Source organism: Tachysurus fulvidraco, chromosome 11, assembly GCF_022655615.1.
Source record: "Tachysurus fulvidraco isolate hzauxx_2018 chromosome 11, HZAU_PFXX_2.0, whole genome shotgun sequence".
In the NCBI taxonomy this organism is placed as follows: Eukaryota; Metazoa; Chordata; class Actinopteri; order Siluriformes; family Bagridae; genus Tachysurus; species Tachysurus fulvidraco.
In genome coordinates, this window is record NC_062528.1 from 6,819,163 (window position 1) to 6,838,052 (window position 18,890).

The 18,890-nt window shown below is 38.2% G+C and overlaps 1 protein-coding gene across 1 annotated transcript in view; it reads left to right on the forward strand.

Annotated features, from left to right (window-relative positions):
- esamb (endothelial cell adhesion molecule b) overlaps window positions 1–18,890 on the forward strand; it is a 108,677-nt gene that overhangs the window by 34,479 nt on the left and 55,308 nt on the right. The window lies entirely within an intron of this gene.

The window sequence follows — 18,890 nt, forward strand, 5'->3', positions numbered from 1 at the left end:
GCGTTATTTCATCTCATATCGTGGCCAACGATGTGCCTAATGTCTCCCCGTACTCTAAAACTGCTACTGAGTCATCACTTATGATCAAAAACAACAGATGACACAGGCAGGCATTAGAACATTCTGTGAAAGTACTGCATGATGTTTTCAAACAGAGCTCAGCTGGGAATTCTGAGTAGCAATCGTTCATCTGGGATCTGAAATATTGACCTCTGGGTATGTTCTTGGATTCAAATCCACTCTAAAAAATGACTAGATATCTAGACTAGAGAAGTAAATCAGGTTCAGGGTTCTTGCTGCCTCAGAACTTTTAAAACAACTCTTTTTCCCCTGCTGTTGTCAGTCCAGTCGCAGTGCCATATGGCCACATTTCTCTGTTCCAGGAACCTGTTCTGTTACTCTATAAATCCAGTGCTGTTGGAGCTCCAGGTCACTAGAGGGCATGATCCACATTACATGCAACAAAAGGCCCAGCTGGCCAGACACACGTGTGCACAATCACCAAGACACAGCCATCAAGACCAGACAAAGCCCTCACAGTGATTTGTTATTGCATGGTACAAAAGCAATAACGGCTCTATGGAGGATTAGGAGCACGGGGCGTAACATGGAAGTATAAAGTCAGGATGTTTAAATGGGGGAGTGTAAATGAGCTACAATAAAAGCTACACCATGTGACCTCTATTAGTCTCAACTGTGGCCATAAGACATAGATTTTGTCGCTGATCCTACAGTGTCACTGAATTCAATTAATTCAGGAACAATAACAATGGGACTTCCGTACAAAGACATAAGTATTTCCAATCTCCATGAAACCAGTTCTGTATATCAGAAGGAATTCTCTGATACAAACCCGATTAAATGTACAAGATAACCAAAAGAACAATTTCCATTCTAGGTAGCATTGCCATCTAGTGGAATTAGAAAAATGGTTTAAGTAGCAGTGATGCAGGGAAGAGTATGAAAAATGAGGGCTTTTTAAGTATTAAAAAGGTAGGGGGAAATTTTTAGCATAGTTATTATGGACTATAAAGCATAGTCAGACTGAACTGAACAGTAGCTATATTTACACGACAGCATTGCTTGTCAGAACATAATGCCAAAATGGAAGAAGGCAAAATGGTAGAAATGATTCACAGAAGACATTTGGATGTCTCAAAAGATGAATAGATAATACTACTGATGAACAGATGAACAGCATGCTGCAGTTTGCTCTAATAGGAGAAAGTTTGTTGTAAATAAGGTCGAGGGACCCGCTTTCTTTCCTTATTTCATTTGCTTTTTTATTATAAGTTTATTTTGCCAAAAATGTTTTATTGGAGTCACCAAAGCAAAGCACGCTTGACATATTCTAAGCAATTACTCTTTTGTGTACTTGAAAAAAGTTCTGTGCTTTTAGAGGAAGAGCACAGTGTCCTTCAAAATGTGCAGTAATATGAATGCTATCGCAGTCACAGAGATTTAGACTTTTTTTCTGTTCACTAAACACCTGAATTTTAAATAAGCAAGCTATTGTTATTTAATCACCAGTCAAGATGAGTGGCAAAAAAAATGTCCTTCCTTTGAGACAATTGAACCCAACCTTTGCATCTTTTTCAATCTGCTGCTAATGCTGCAACACAGAGCAGTGTAACAAACAGAGGAAAGTGCTATCTGCACTCCACTTAGTAATCCCTGCTTGTAAATGTTTAAGCATATAATACACATGTCATTGTGCCTGACAGCAACAGAATATTGTGCAAGCCAATGACAAATCAGACCAGTCAAATAGGAATAAAAATAATTCCTACCTCATTGGCTGTCCACCTACTGGCATGCTATTGGGAGCGAGGAGGAAACATGAGAACCCAAAGAAACCCACATAGACACTTAGTAAACATAAAGAGAAACTCCACACACAGAGTAACCCAAGCCTGGGACCTTGGAGCTGTAAAGCAGCAATGCGACACCACTGCATTATGGACTTATTCAATAATATTCAATTGCATATACTCTAAATACATCAATCAACCACCTTTCTAACATTATGAAGGTCTCCCTTGTGCTGTTAAAACAGATCTGACCCATTAAAGCATGGACTTCATAAGACCTCGGTGGGTGCACTATGGTATCTGGAACCATGTTAGTTGCAGATCCTTAAGGTTCTGTGGATTGAACTTGTTTGTTTAGCACATCCCACAGATGCTTGATCAGATTGAGATTTGGGGAATTTGGAGGCCAATTCAACACCTTCAATACTTTGACATGTTCCTGAACATTTTTTGCTGTGTGACAGGGCACATTATCCTGCTGAAAGAGGCCACTGCAATGATGGTATACTGTTGCCATAAGGTGTACTTGGTCTGCAACAATGATTAGATTGGTGGTGTATGTAAAAGAAGCACACACACACTCACAGCCCAGACTATCACACTGCCTAGAATGGTTTGCCATCTTCACTTGGTGCATCCTGTTACCATGTCTTCTGCAGGTAAGTAAGATACATGCAACCAGCTGCCCACATGATATAAAATTAAACATGATTCATCATACCAGGTCACCTTCTTCCATTGCTCCATGTTCCAGTTTTGATGCTCATTTTACTGTAGGTGTTTTCGGTGGTGGGGTTAGATTGTTCAAGCTAAGCTAAGCTTGTCTGCAGCTAAGCAGAACCATACACAGCAATCTGGGATGCACTGTGTGTTCTGACACATTTCTAATGAGACAGCGTTCATTTCCAGGAGTTTGTGCTACATACAGTAGCTTCTCTGCAGTCAGACCAGATGTTCTAGCCTGCACTCACTCAACTGCAATCATTGAGCCTTGTTTGACCATGACCCTGTTTCTGGTTCACAAGTTGTTCTTCCTTAGACCACATTTGGTAGGTATTAACCACTGCATACCAGGAACACCATATAAGACTTGATGTTTTTGGGATGCTCTGACCCAGTCATCTAGACATTAAGATTTGGCCCTTGTAATGTCCCTCAGATCCTTTTGCTTGCCCATTGTTCCTGCTTCCAACACATCAAGAACTGATTGTTTACTTGCTGCCTAACATATTAAAAGTTGCAGTTGTAACAAGTTAATTAATGTTATTCACTTCACCTGTCACTGGTTTTAATGGTAATTCGATGGATTCCTTCTCCTATTTTCAGCATGTTATTATAGGCTGCCTTGTAAATGCTGTTTCTTTTATATATGGACAAGTAAAACTTTTTTTTGTGTGAATATGTCAAAAAAAATTGCAAAAAGGTTTCTATTGTACCATTAAAATGGATTCTAATCATTAGTGCATTTTAAAGTAGACAGTCACAAAAAAAAAACAATTAGGAAAATTACAGCAGATATTCATTCAGTCATCTTTAGTAAACAGGAGAAGCAGAGATGTGGTGGGGAAAATTCACCTTGCATGGGGTACCAGTCCACTGCAGAGCATCATGAATATACATTCACATCATGCATACAAATACACACATTCACATAATCATGCACTCCCTGGGGCAAGCTACATTTACATTTATGACATTTGGCAGACGCCCTTATCCAGAGTGACTTATATTTATCTCAATTTATACATACTGAGGGTTAACGGGCCAGCAGTGGCAGCTTGGCAGATTTGAACTTGTGACCTTCTTGTCAGAAGTCCAACATCTTAACAACTTGAGTTTAATTACAGGTGGAGGCAATTCACATGCCTGCACACTTTCTGTGGTGTTAAACAATCTGTAAATAATCCACACAAACACAAGAAGAACTTGCAAAAACTTAGACCAGAAAATAACCTCAGCTCAGGATCAAACCCAAGACCCTGGGGCTGTGAACACAAGCACCATTGCCCACTGATCCGCTGTGCTTTTGTCCTATAAGGATACTGTACTTAAAGGCAATTAAACGAAACAAAGTGAGGTTGTCACATTCACACAGAGAGCAGCACAGCCAGACCCAGACACAGGATACAACGCAAAACATTTATTGACGAGAGACATGAAATAACATAACCATACATAACAAAATAAACACACGAGCACGCATGACAAGAATGCGATGCATATCAATGACAAACAAAGACAAATACACAAGGGCAGGCATTTATAAAACAACACATTAGGCATAACAAGCAACAGGTGTGGGAAAAGTCACCAGAATCTCTGCCAGCATCCCCTCCGGTGGCTTGGCAGAGAATTTCCCAGAAGGTCCTGACATAAACCCCCTCCTCAGCTCCCGACATGCCCAAAACGGTCCAAAGAGGAAAACAGGGAGCACAACACAACAGCAAGGGGTAAAGGGCAGAAAGATGGCATGGCCCAAGGAGGAAACAAGGGAAACTATAACCCAGGCAATCACCCACAGAGTCCATAGCTGGGTAACATAGCCAAGTCAGGAACATAGTTACAGCAAAATGGGCCACAGCTGAGTCAAGGTACAAAGAGACATCCTAGTCCTACTCAGGTAAGGAAGGGAATAAGCATTCTCCACCTGGTTTCTGTGTGGCATCTCCACGAGACCATAAAGTGGAGCGTATCCTTGACTGGCAGGACATGGACAACATGCTTCCAGCAGGAAAACAAATAAAGAGGGCCTGACTCTCTGCCAAACAGGGTGCACAAGAACCTGAAGTGGAGTGGCGTCCTCAGCTGGAATAGGAGCGGAAAAGGGACCCTTGGAAATTAGGAAATGGGAGTCCTCCATAAATAAAAAACAAGATGTAGGTCACACCGGCCGTCCCTGCAATATCACTGCGTGATTGCCTGTCCCAAAATCAATCAAGAACAGAAAAACCTCCTGGGTAATCCTGCAGGGTTTATTGATGGAGAATCATCCCAGAGGTTTCTGACAATGGCAAATTGAGAAAAATATTCTACACATACATCAGTATTCAGATTCTAAATTCAAATTTTATTTGTCTCATAAACAACTATACAGTACAACATGCAGTGAAATGCTTTATATGACTGTCCACGTTATAAAATAAAGTCATAATAGGAAATAAAATAGAAAACAGTATACAATATAATAAAGAGGAATTAGCTGTAAAGAAACCAATTCAGCATATGAATTTGAGTATGGTGATATGAGTATATTTATAGTATTGCTGTTAATGAATAAAGTGTGTATGTGTGCAATTTTAATGCATATTTGCAAATTGGCAGTGTGCTGTGCAGTAGAAAGGTTACGAGACAAGTCCAGACAAATCCCAGCTTTAGGTGTCCTGGTTAAATAAAGGAAGCACTTCCCTCTCAACAACAAAGAAATTAATCCATATTCAAATCTATTTTCTATCTAATCTATGGCTGAGGTTCATCACAACCTTCCTGGCCTTGGTCCAGCAATTCTTGCTGTAGATCGAGTGCAGGTCAGGGATTTTACTGCAGATGCTATGCTCAGCTGATCACATCACCCTTTGAAAAGCTCACCTATCCTGCTTGGGTTGTAATGCTTCCTGTCAGGATGCTTTCAATGGTGCAGGTGTCCTTATCACCCGAGAGGGCAGTTTCATTTAAGGTGAGTAACTACCAAACTAATATTTAAACCATAGTTTAGCAACAAAGGCTTTCCTAAAAAAAGAGTCATGTGTGAATTACACTCAGTTCTGACCCTGGACATTAGCACATGTTTCTTGTCCAAGTGGTGAACAGAATTATGCTAAGTACTAATGTCTGTCAGTGTGATGTAACCACAATACAGGAAGCTGAAATCTATGTTGTAAACACACTCAACAAAAAAACACTAGACAATACCACTGGAAACCAATAATAAATAGATATATTTATATCCATCCATTTTATGTAGCACGTATGCTAAACGGTGTTCTGGGAAATTTTAAGCATATCACAAGGGGACTCAAGGCATTATGGTGAAAGCCATGTTGTTGAAATAAACCGAATTTGGAGTGATTAATGTGAGAGAATCCTATTAGCTGTTTATTTCAATGCTTGCTACAGTACCTTCACACATTTACTGTATCACCAGATTAGTCTTCTTTCTTTTTAATTTTCACTCGCATTTACAGGTGCATCTCAATAAATTAGAATTTCATGGAAAAGCTCATTTATTTCAGTAATTTAACTCAAATAGTGAAACTTGTGTATTATATAAATTCAGTTCACACAGACTGAAGTAGTTTAAGTCTTTGGTTCTTTTAATTGTGATGATTTTGGCTCACATTTAACAAAAACCCACCAATTCACTATCTCAAAAAATTAGAATAGTTCATAAGACAAATTAAAAAAAAAAACATTTTTAGTGAATTGTTGGCCTTCTGGGAAGTATGTTAATTTACTGTATATGTACTCAATACTTGGTAGGGGATCCTTTTGCTTTAAGTACTGCCTCAATTTGGCGTGGCATGGAGGTGATCACTCTGTGTCACTGCTGAGGTGGTATGGAAGGCCAGCTTTCTTTAACAGTGACCTTCAGCTCATCTGCATATTTTGGTCTCTTGCTTCTCATTTTCCTCTTGAAAATACCCCAATTCATGCTGGAAACAAGCATGAAGTGCTCTAAAATTACTGGGTAAATGAGTGCAGTGTTCAAATAAGTGGACCAACACCAGCAGATGACATTACACCCCAAATCATCACAGACTTAACACTGGACTTCAAGCGATTTGGGCTATAAGCTTCTCCACCCTTCCTCCAGACTCTAGGACCTTGGTTTCCAAATGAAATACAAAACTTGCTGTCATCTGAAAAGACGCTTTGGACCACTGGGCAACAGTCCAGCATTTCTTCTTCTCCTTAACCCAGATAAGATGCTTCTCTGACGTTGTCTGTGGATCAGGAGTGGCTTAACAAGAGGAATATGATAACTGTAGCCAAATTCCTTGACACATCTGTGTGTGGTGACTCTTGATGCTCTTGATGCAGTCCATTCCTTGTGAAGTTCACCCAAATTCTTGAATCGATTTTGCTTGACAAGCCTCTCAAGGCTGCAGTTCTCTCGAATGTTTGTGCATCTTTTTCTTTTTTGCAGGTGTTTTGAGTTGATTAGCTGATTGGCATGTCACCATATTCTAATTTTTTGAGATAGTGAATTGGTGGGTTTTTGTTAAATGCGAGCCAAAATTTAAAAAAACAAAGACTTAAACTACTTCAGTCTGTGTGTGCTGAATTTATATAATACACAAGTTTCACAATTTGAGTTGAATTACAGAAATAAATAAACTTTTCCATGACATTCTAATTTACCTGTATGTTACATTATATTATATTTGGCAGCATGAAAAAAAAAAGATTTCTTCAGTCTGCATTTTCTGTCCCATTATTATTTTTGGATTGAAGACAAGTTCTCTTTGTGAACGTGGTGAAAAATCCAGTATTAGATGCTTCTTTTAAATAATGACTGATTTTTTCTCAATATACCAATCAAAACTATTATTAATCACTAAATTTAAACTAGTTTTAAATTGATATTATATTAAATGGGGGTGGGAGGGGTGTTATTGTTGCTATTGTTGATGTTGTTTTTTGGAGGGTTGTTGACTTGATTACCCAAGACTCAATGTGTGCGCTACTAAATCAAATTCAATGCCATACAGTACCAAGATTTTCCAAACAAGTGATTTGTAATGGAGCAAAAATGCTTCCTTACAAAAGGAGATGTTTTTCATTACAGACTCAGCCCCAGCTAACAAAGATGCACGACCGCATGTTTTTTGCTGTACAAAGAATGTGCTGTTCCTGAAATTTTCCAGATGATGCTGCGTTTGGAATAGATAGAAATGTTTGCAGAAGGAACAAATTGCAAAGATCTCTGTCTATGATCTCTGTCTCTGTCACTGACTCATTCCCTGCATCTCATGGTTAACGTAATGAGGCATGACGGCAGAGGAGCACGCTTTGCATATGATTAATTGACATTTATAAGGCGCATATGACTTAGAGCAACGCTCACTGTGACTGTTTTTTTTTTCTTTGGCAGTTAAAGTGAATTTGTGTAGCATCTTAAAAAAAAACAGGATGTACTGTATGAAGATGAGTTTATGTTTCTTATGGTGCTGTACCTACAACCCACATATCAACATAACCATATGTTAATTAACCATAACAATTCTCAAAAAAGCATCAAAAACTTTTAAAGCATTTAAACTATCGGCTTATTTGCGACTACTATGATTTTTTTCTAACTGCAATGAAACATTAGTAATAAGGTTATGAGAAGGATTTAACTCCATGTGTTTAATTTGCTACAACAAATGAGGAGAAGAAGGTCTGAAGGCAAAATAAATCACTCCAACAAAGGCTTCTTTTGTTTCAGTGATGAGATGAGCTACAGCTTTTGTTGCCTTGTCTAGAATTGAGGCTCAACAATAAACAAGAATGGATTTATTGATTTTCCTGTAAAAAAAAAAAAAAAAGTCCATCTGGTAAAACTCATCTGTTTTAGAGATTTGACTTAATGTTTAATGTTTTTTTGTCCAGTAATAGAATGTGACTAAGCAAATGTTGGTGTTAGGAAAGTTTGTAGAAGAAATGGCTGATTATACCCATGTAAAATCTTATATAGCACATTGCAAATTGTCAAACTGTCTCATTTCTGTCACCCGTTAATAATGAATTTCTTTATTTATTTAAATCCCGTTATATACTGTATTATTAATCCTGAAATATCTAAGAAATTCTTTGTACTGGTGCAGCATAACACAACACAAACAGTATCTAAACAATATTTACAAGGAAAATTGCATTAAAAAAATATATATGCAAATAATATACCTAATAATCTATAATATATATAAAATATGTATAATAAATGAAAAAAAATGTGTTGCAATGATTCCTATTTACCTGCAGCACAACAAGCTACTTTACTGCTATAACGTATGTAAACTGGTGAGAAATGGACAAGTCTTTGGTCCACTGACTTGGTTAGATTCTAAATTTATAAGGATGGAATACTTCTACTACCTTTGGCTTTTCCTTGTTAGGGGTTGCTACAGCAAATCATCTGTTTCCACCTAACTCTATCCTCGGCATTCTCTATTCTTTACACTATCTGACTCTCTTTTCACGTCTAAAACATTTCTCACAAACCCATTCTTCAGGATCACTCCTACCCCTTTTCTCTTCCAATACTACATAATATGCTCCCCTTCCACCTGGTCTTCTATTTTCAGACTTATTTACATGCCTTTCCTCTTCTCAACCAACAGTAGTTTTAAAACATGAAAACACAATTTATTTAAATATGGGAAACATTGATTGTTTCTTGATGTGCCACAGGTTCTTACTAGAATACAGATGTAGTGGAAAGGCTTGCCACTCCACCAGACCGCTATTTTTGAAGACCACATCATCAATTACTCTTCACTCTTCAATATTCTTGGCAGCATGTGATGGAGCACTATCATGCATGAATGTCTTCTTTCATCTTAATGCCAGATGCTCACTTTTATATATTATGCATGGTTCTGTTTTTTCCCAAAAAAAATTCTATAGCATTATCTGCTGTTCATTTTACACCTTCGGGGGCAACAAGTAATTCAAGTTCAAACCTTTACAACACCACCACTTTCATTTCTATTCAAATTTTTTATTTATCAATTTATTAATGCGAAAGCCTTTGGTGGCAGAGATGAGGAAAAACTCTTAGACGTTCAAGGAAGAAACCTTGAAAGGAACCAGACTCAGACAAAATTTTTGTCTTGTTCCATCCATCAGGTCTATCAACATCAACATTGCTCAGTTCACTGTTGTCACTGCTCAGTTCACTGTGTGAATGAGCCTCAGTGGTGCTCAGATTTCAGTCTGGACACATTCATGGCAGTATGTCCTATAATTCATAGATCTTAAAACATTTTTGGCACCAGTATGGTCAAATATATCTTTGCTGTTTTCTCACGGCTATTTCATCAGCACTCGCTTAATGATAGGGAACTTATCAGAGCTTACCCCTTATTGCATTTGAACCCATCACATACTCTTTATTGTTTGGTGATCTTCTGTAAGTCTTCTTAGCAATTTAAATCTCTGATTTGCCATCACATCCTTTAGCACTGCTCAACTGTCCCACCATCTCTAAGAGTACCAGGTACATATGCATCAACAGACCCTCTCTGTTCTGGCACCTACAGTAGGTGGTGCAATGGACTTCCCACAGATCAGCTGAGTCACTGACTGTCTTAAAACGATGGGTGAAGACCTCTGTCTTCCTGAAATACAAAAACTAGCAATTTTTCATTAGAAACATGTTTGTCTCTGTGATTTTATTGTTGTATTTCCTTCCAGCAGAGTTTTAGATTGATGATATTCTTAATCTGTGACCTAATGAACCAGTATCTATGTATTCATTAATAGAAGCGTCAAAGCACTTTGGTATGTTGCTAGGGGCATCTGCCAAATACCGTAAACTTAAATGTAAATGTCTTAACAATTGCTAACATCTTTCATCTCTTATATGCAGTAAAATTTTCACATCTGTCAGTTGTTGCCAAAGTCCTTACAATGTAAGAGTCTATTAAATGGAATGCATCATGAAAGAACTCTAACAAACACGTTTGTTTCAAGATTTTATTATAACTGTAAAATAGACAGTTATATACAGTATATAACTTTCAGTGAAACTGCATTTGTGTTAGTAACATACAAATATCCTCTTACAACTTAACACAACTTATTTTGTGTTGCAGTGATAATGTGACTCATAGTGTACTTTAGACTTTTTAACAAATACTCCATTCATTCATTCATTCATTCATTTATTCATTCATTTTTTACCGCTTATCCGAACTTCTCGGGTCACGGGTAGCCTGTGACTATCTCAGGCGTCATCGGGCATCAAGGCAGGATACACCCTGGACAGAGTGCCAAAGCATCGCAGGGCACACACTCTCATTCACTCATGCAATCACACACTACGGACAATTTTCCAGAGATGCCAATCAACCTACCATGCATGTCTTTGGACCGGGGGGACAAATACTCCAAAAAAAGAAAAATAAGAACAACTTAGACTACAATGGAAATATAACAAGATATGAATTTAACATCAAGTGTAATGTACATAGTTAAGTAAAACTGCTTCTCAGTCAAAGGAAAGTTATATGAGTACAAAATATGAATAAACCCAAATAACAGGTTCTTGGTGACCTTGGATGAGTGAGCTCTAATTATCTCTATCCTGTATTATCTGTATTCAGTTTAATCAAACAAAAGGTTGTTCTATTCTTATCTCAAAAAGCAGCTAATCTGTTTTACTGCAATTTCGAAGTCTTTTTTAAGTAGTCTGTTGGTTAGTCATTAGTCAATCACAAACATCGATAATGCATACTGTGTTGTAGACAGATTGGCTTTTCCACTTGTCAGTGTTATGTCTGATCTTTCTAAATTCAATCAAAGAGCACTTCTTGCCTCAGGCTGTTTGACTAGGGTATTGATTTACAAATTTCAAGGTTTAGTCTGAGACCTGTTTTAGTGAAGGCTTCCAATTATTGGCTACCATCATGCAGGCATTATTATTACACCACCAAGCCATTAAGAGCAAAATAAGAGGAAATTGCAACAGAAGCAGATGAATGTGTAGCTTTTGAGTTTTGACAAAGGTACAAAAAGTACTAGCTTAGTGTAGTTTTGGTAATACAAGCCAAAATATCTTCAAATAAATACAATAATTTTAAATGCAATGGAAGTGGGAACTCTAAATGAAGTATATCTGTATATTAGACAAACATCAGACAAACTTATCAACAGATTCATTCGTCATCATTATGTTGATGGCATTGACAGAAAAGAATTTGCTTGGTTAATCTATACCGATTTTCTTTTCATCTTCAATTGAGGATAGATAACCATGCTCCTCGTGGAAATAAGCACTCACACTTTTCCATCTATTCTACATGCAATGCAATTTAAAATGAGTGTTGATATATTGTCTTTGAACGCAGTCCTGGAGTAAACACAAAGACACACAGGCAGCAGCTTTTAATGAGTCATAAAGTGGGTAGTAAAAGTAAAAGTAGTAAAGTCTTTCTAAAGAGGTTTTATTTGTTTAAAAGGAAATCTTGCTATTGTAGGGTATTATATTCGCTCAGCAAAATGAGTATTAATCTGTGCAGTTACTTGTCCCATGTGGTGATACCCTTAAGGGTACCTACTGTACAGTATATGATACTTAATATGTGTCTTTTACATGAAACTTGGATAAATTCACTTTTAATAATTTAACCATCACACCCATATGTGCATGTTTACTAAAGTGTTGACACAACATTTAAAGCACACAGATGTTAAGGGTCTTTGTGTACTGTAGCTTTACAATTTCCCTTCATTGGACCTTAGCGGTCTAGACTTGATCCAATGCCCCTGTACACATAGTACAAAAAACTTGAATGTCGAACACAGATCCCTAACCTCAGCTATGAGGAGTACTCAAGGATGCATGGGATGCGCTTTATATCTCCTGGCAGAGAGGAACAGTGCAGTGGGCCAGGAAATGAACTGTGGCTGATGTTAAGGCCCTCAAATGGACAAAATTAATAACAGTGGTTCGATATCAATAAACTTCAATGAGGTTGCGAACACTGGCCAGGAGCTGTTAGTGTCATATCTAAGAGGTGTGAAGGTTCAAATGTTAGTGGACTCTGGCTACAGTGTGTCTCACATGGATGCAGAGTTCTGCTTGTCAGTTTCAGCACTATGTACTGTAGCTGCCCACTGAAAAAGGACTGCGAGGTAGCCTGTGAAACCATGAATGGTCAGATGCTAGATACACTGGGCACCATTACAATAACACTCCAGCAGGGAACTGAGTTATGGCAGCCAGTTATGGAACCAGACAGTCTTTCTTGCTGGGCTGGAACTATCTGTTGAGAAATTATGTATTACAGGACCTCAGCCATGCAAAGTTACAACTTTGGGACATCTCAGTTTCTCTCCTCTCAAGCAAAGACTTTGTTCCAATGTGCTGCATTGTGTCTTAGGCCACCACTATGAACTTACTGCCCCTCAGTGAGACAGTTTACCTCATATTGTCCAGATGGCAAGTGACTTTATTGGCTATCTTAGACCTAATGTGACAGATTCTACTATTCTAATTCTACTAACCATTCAATTCCATTCAAAGAACTTGAAAGCTTGGATTTCAATCCTACTGGACAGGAGTTTTACTAATTTGATGATTCTGATGTTCAGCTTCTTCGTGCTCTGGTTGACATAGCTGAAGTAACCTTTTCCAGACTAAAACCTCTTGTATCACTGGATGAGTCATCTATTTTTGGAACAGAGAGGGCTGCACTCTCACCATTGCTGTTAGAATATAAAGAACATCTTTAGCTTCTCCAAGCAGAATGCTGGAAAATATTAGCTAGAGAATTATTACATCAGAACAGGTGTGCGGACCCCTATTAAACATGTGCATATTGTACGTCTCCTGAAAACGTGTTGAAATAAAAATGTGAAAAGCTGGCCTGCTTGAAGACAATGGAATGTAAATGGAAAGTAGCTGTAGCCCCTGGGCATCAGCAGTTGTTTGGGTGAAAAAGAAATGTGTGGCCTGGTGTTTCTGCGTTGCCTTGTGTGTGCAGAGTTTGTTTGCATGTTCTCCACGTGCCTCTGGGGTTTCCTCCGGGTACTCCGGTTTCCTCCCCAGTCAAAGACATGCATGGTAGGTTGATTGGCATCTCTGGAAAATTGTCCGTAGTGTGTGATTGCGTGAGTGAATGAGAGTGTGTGTGCCCTGTGATGGGTTGGCACTCCGTCCAGGGTGTATCCTGCCTTGATGCCCAAAGACGCCTGAGATAGGCACAGGCTCCCCGTGACCCGAGGTAGTTCGGATAAGCGGTAGAAAATGAGTGAGTGAGAGTGAGTGTTTCTGCGTTGATTACAGATGCTTGAATTTTAGATTTCTCTAACAGGAAGTCAGGGGAAGTCAGAGGAACTGGGACAAAGTTCCCAAGGTCTCTATCACTGCGAATCTATGTTATTGGCCCTCACATTTCAGCATTTAAAGGAGGTGGGTATCAGAAGGCTCCCGTAGCACATCTGCATCACATATCTACTAAACATTTGAGGAACACTTGTAAAGCCTTTAAGAGTTGTTTTCGAGGATCCAAGCCCCATGCCTGAGACTGAATCCACAAAGAGATGTGTGGTCTTTCTGGATCTTTCTCGAAGTTCTTCAGCCTGATGTAAGGAATACATATACTGTAAATATGCTGCTATTCTGTACCAGCTCATTGAAAGAAATTTGGGAATGTGGTTGCATATGACAGCTGGGCATTAAACGCCACGTTAAACGTCTTTGATAGTGAGTTGTGGGCTATTGTGTGGTCAGTAAGATAATTCACACATTACATTAGACTTGCTTCATTTACCATTATCACAGACCATCAACCTCTTTTGGCACTTTGACATATCTTCATTGGTAACGAGCCAGTAGGGTGGAGTCCTGTGTGGACTTTACTGTACATAAACATCTGTTATGCGAAAGAGCTTTTTTGGGGTAGAACTTGTGTGTGCGGTGTTTGCATGTTCTCCCCGTGCCTCGGGGGTTTCCTCCGGATAATCTGTTTCCTCCCCCGGGCCAAAGACATGCATGGTAGGTTGATTGGCATCTCTGGAAAATTGTTTGTAGTGTGTGATTGTGTGAGTAATGGGTTGGCACTCCATCCAGGGTGTATCCTGTCTTGGTGCCCGATGACACCTGAGATAGGCACAGGCTCCCCGTGACCCGAGTAATTCGGATAAGCGGTAGAAAATGAGTGAGTGAGTGAGTAAATAAAAGCCAAAATGCAGTTTTTATTAACTTTTTTTATTATTAAAATTTTGCAGATTCTGGGAAGCTTAGGTAAACTTCTGACCTCAACTGGATGCAAATGGTGAAAGAAGAAATGATTTTGTGCCACTAGATGGCAGGACAGACTTGTGTCAGACAAACACAAAGACATTTATTAACATTTACAAGCAGTAGATTTATCTTTTTTTTTTTTTTTTTTTTAATTGGTTTTTCATTTTCCTCTTATTGATAGTGTTTTAAATCCGTGTTTTATATCAGGAAGAGTATTTTCTCAATATGTTCTAATATATTCTAGCGATACATTCAAATAGGTTACCCAGGTAAAATAGGTAACTGTATATTTCCACAATACAGTATATATAAGAAATCTCGGTGCAGTCTGTAAACAGGAAATGGTCCATTTGTAAGATTATGCTTGCAAAACTGAGTGATGGAATTATGCCAACCATGCAGTTGGTAGAAAATGTTTCTCACTGGGTCAAGCACTGAAGATGAATTATTCAGTTGTAGCCATGGGCAGCAGATTTTCCTAGTGGGAGCGAGAGACAAATGTGGTCGAAATATTAAATTGTCTTGCCTCAATCTAACTTGCCTGTACACAAAATGAAAGGTTCTCCAAGTGGGGTCTGTGCTGCATATAAATATCCAATATATTAGTATTATTGTCAACATTGTTGTCATTATTATTATTATTATTATTAAAAATGTTTCGATTTTGGTCACTTTAATCAAATGGGTTCAATCCAAATCTCTAAATCTCTAAAACAAGTAACTCATGTCAGTGTGGGAGTACTGTGTGTGTCACAAAGGTAAACCCCATGGTGGGATGCAAATGTAGGTTGTTTATATAATAAGTCACACAATTAAACAGTTCAAAGTATTAAAATTTTTATTAAAATAAGGAAATAAGGAACAGAAGTGAAGCTGTACTTAGCCAACAGACATTAGGCAAAGAGCAGGTTCTAAACAGGCACAGGTTATTCAGGCTATAAATAACTCCCAAACATGCTGGGCAAAATAGTCAAGAACAGAGAAAACACAAAATCCATTACCATGGCTAACTTAAGCAAAACACTGGCTTGCCAACCATCATGAATGTGAGAGATATTAACATACACTTCACAAAGTGTAAACTGAAACAAAGATGCTTATAAACGGTGCTAAAAGAGACCTACACAATTAAACACAGGTAAACACAATTAGAATAATAGTAATGGTGCAAGTGGGAGTGCAGGTGGGAGGGAAAGTCCATGGTGGCCATGTTTGTAGGCTGCGGTGAAGTAAAGTTCATGAAACCTGGTGAGTTGGCAGTAAAAGTTAAAATAAATAGCTAAAAATATTATAACACCACTTAAATAATAAAGTTCATTATTCATTCATTCATATTCTACCGCTTATCCGAACTACCTCGGGTCACGGGGAGCCTGTGCCTATCTCTGCCGTCATCGGGCATCAAGGCAGGATACACCCTGGACGGAGTACCAACCCCGCAGGGCACACACTCTCATTCACTCACACACTCACACACTACGGACAATTTTCCAGAGATGCCAATCAACCTACCATGCATGTCTTTGGATCGGGGGAGGAAACCGGAGTACCCGGAGGAAACCCCCGAGGCACGGGGAGAACATGCAAACTCCACACACAAGGCGGAGGTGGGAATTTAACACCCAACCCTGGAGGTGTGAGGCGAACGTGCTAACCACTAAGCCACCGTGCCCTCCTATAAAGTTCATTAGTTTCATGGAATTTATTTATAAGTTAAGTTGCCAGTGTCTGCAGAAAGCTTGAGAACATGTACCTTAAATAACTATATTTGTGGAGGTTGCATTATCCTGCATGTACAGTAGTTTGGAAAACTCAAGGCGTAAGATTTTGCTACTTTATTATTACACTGTTTGCACAACTAATGGTGACCAATTAACAAGTCACAAAATATTAAAATGACCTATTTTTACTTGAATTATGGACACACAGATCTCCAAAAACCTGTCAGATACATGAAAAAGGTAAAAATTACTAAATTATTAAATTATGTCTTGTACCCTTCTAAAATCACCGTACACCATTATCATTATGCATTCAAGTCAGGTCAATAAGCTTTGACTGTCAATTCAACCTTATACAGATAGTACAGTACACAGCTAATCATAGCTAATCATAAAGACAATGGGTTTTGGATGCCAAAAATCAGACTAGAACAGATGATAATGCAGATGATAATGCAGATGAACTTACTCAATACACATTTTCCCATTTTTTCATCAAATTGATTTCAATCATGCTTGACATACCAAGTCACACATTCTGACCTTACACAATAAACAGGTTTTTAGGTTTCTGGTTTATCACCCACGTAGATGTTTTCCAGCACAAAAGTTACAAACCTCATGCATGGTTAAAGTCAGTGTTACGTGAGTCTTTTATAAACGTTACAGAATGTCACCCACATTGTCAAAAATAACATATAATGGGAAATATTCCATTAGTGCAAGACAGTACAGTACAATAATGGACAGGGAGAGTATAGCGCTGACTGGTACATAGTTTACACTGATACACACACAGCAATTTGTTCTACAGTATACAGTATGTGGATCCCATATCTAAGTTACATCTATATATTTCTAGGTAAACTGACTGGAATATTATTCAGCCTAATGTCTTGGATTTGTGAATTTCTTTAAAAAAAATTCAAAGCGATAAAGCACCAGCTGATGTGACAACACAAATTTATCAAGTAGATAGAATTCGTACAAGATTAAAATAATATCTTGTTGAGTTTGTAAAGATCTACAGAAAAGCAGACATGGTTCTCATGCTCACCAGACCATAATAATTAAGGAATCCTAATAAGCAGGCTTCTGAACTTCATGTGTTGCTATGGCGACTCGGTAGCTGTAGAGCTCCGTCTGGGCTCAGAAGTGACATCAAACTGCTTTCCAACAAAATCGTATATGAAACTAACATATACAGACGAGGTCAGAATTTAACATAAATAAAAAAGAGAGAGAACATCTGGGTTTTTCATGCTCTTAATAAGCAATTTCACATAACAGATGTTTACTTATAGTCAAGACAGATTAATAATTGGACTTATACAAATGAACCAGTTCAAAAGATTACACATGCTTGATTTTTAATTATGGAGGTTTAATGACTGATGGTATGTCACCGATTTGGAGAGATTTGGACGGCACGGGGTGGAGAGTGACGTCACAGCTCCAAATTGTTTTTGTTATTGCTAAGAAGGGGAAATATACTTGACGTTCATTTCAATGGCACAAATCGAGCACAAACGAATGACACCAGTTTTGTGTGATTTATACGAACTGGGGTGAAGGGTGACGTCACATTTCCCGAAAATCTTTTGGTTATATCTCAGGAAGGAAAAAAGATACAGTGTTTGTTTTAACGGCACAAATGGGCACAAATCGAGCACAAACGAACTAAGCCGGTTTTGAGCGATTTGGGGCGATGTGGGGTGGAAAGTGACGTCACACGGTCAAAAAAATAATGTTTAATATCTCAAACACCAAACCAGCACAAACGTTCGTTTTTGTGGCACAAATCAGCACAAACATAGCACAAAAGAATGGCATAGTTTTGGTGATCATTTCTTTTTTATGGGGTGCCAGCTTCACGGAGGTGCACTAAGGGGGTTGGTTGCTTGTTAACACAAATTATCCAGTTATTACAAAATATACAAGAGAAGATAGCACACATAAATACATTTTAGACTTTATTGTAGATGTTTTGATAGAAAATAACAAATACACATTGCTGATAATAATAGAAACTATTTGCTGTTTTACATTTTTATATTTACCTTTCCCTTTTACAGCAAAGTCACACATTCTGACTTTACACAATAAACAATAGCGTCGCCTCTTTAGGTTTCTGGTTTATCATCCGCGTGGATGTTTTCCAGCACAAAAGTTACAAACCTCATGCATGGTTAAAGTCAGTGTTACGTGAGTCTTACTGTATATAATGGTTACAGAATGTCACCCGTATTGTCAAAAATAACATATAATTGGAAATAATCCATTAGTGCAAGACAGTACAGTACAATAATGGACAGGGAGAGTGGGACATGTATATGGACATTTTTAAAATACACCTTTTAAAATTTGATGTTAAATCAACCGCCTTTCTGAAACAGGCCCCTGAGC